The 775-nt window shown below is 36.5% G+C and overlaps 1 protein-coding gene across 1 annotated transcript in view; it reads left to right on the top strand.

The window, feature by feature from the left end:
- LOC106868500 (zinc finger protein 239) overlaps window positions 1-775 on the top strand; it is a 6,968-nt gene that overhangs the window by 981 nt on the left and 5,212 nt on the right. The window lies entirely within an intron of this gene.

The following is a 775-nucleotide window of genomic DNA, read 5'->3' as shown; positions in this document are numbered from 1 at the left end:
ACGTTTTAGGCTATGGAGATTCCGATTTTGAAAAATTTCAATTCCCCCCCCCCACCAAGCAGGCTATTTACATGCTAGAAATAACAGCCAAATCTCACAAAACTAGTGTTAAGGTTAAGTTTAGGGTTAGGGTTTGAGTTAGGGTTAGGTTTACCCTGTGGATCTATATAAAACCGGAGGTGGGGGATCGAAATTTTGAAATTGAGACTTTTGAAAATTTTTTTTTCAGAATCGGAATCTCCATAGCCTATACCTAGATTACATACTCCATCTCCACCGAAGCCTTTTCGGTAAAAACAGTAAATGTTTTCGTACGTAAAGGGGTGTGGTTAAAGGGCGATTTGACTGTTGCTTCTAGCATATCCAACTGCCACCTTCCTCGTTTCTTTGTCACTCTTGACAAGTATTGGTTGATGGTTTTCAGTATTTTCTCCCCGTTAATAGCAGAAATTCAATTATGCTATTAAGAAATTGTTTTGAAAATTTTTGATTTTATGAACCCTACTACACCTTACCGGTCATGGGATGTGCTAGAAACAACGACCAAACTTCCATTAAATCACACGCGCTTTCGCCAGAATTTTTTTTTTTTTTTTCTAAAAAGGCTTCTCCTCTAGTTTTTAATCGTGTAGTGGCCACAAAATTAATCAGAATCGGTCCAGAGAGGAAGATGGGAAAGGGATTAGAAAAAAAAAAAAACATTTTTCGAAAAGAGAGAGAGGGGTAAATGGATAGATATATGTATATGATTTCATCTATATATCATGATAATCAT

This window comes from Octopus bimaculoides, chromosome 28 (assembly GCF_001194135.2).
Source record: "Octopus bimaculoides isolate UCB-OBI-ISO-001 chromosome 28, ASM119413v2, whole genome shotgun sequence".
In the NCBI taxonomy this organism is placed as follows: domain Eukaryota; kingdom Metazoa; phylum Mollusca; class Cephalopoda; order Octopoda; family Octopodidae; genus Octopus; species Octopus bimaculoides.
This window is presented reverse-complemented; position numbering and strand designations above follow the sequence as displayed.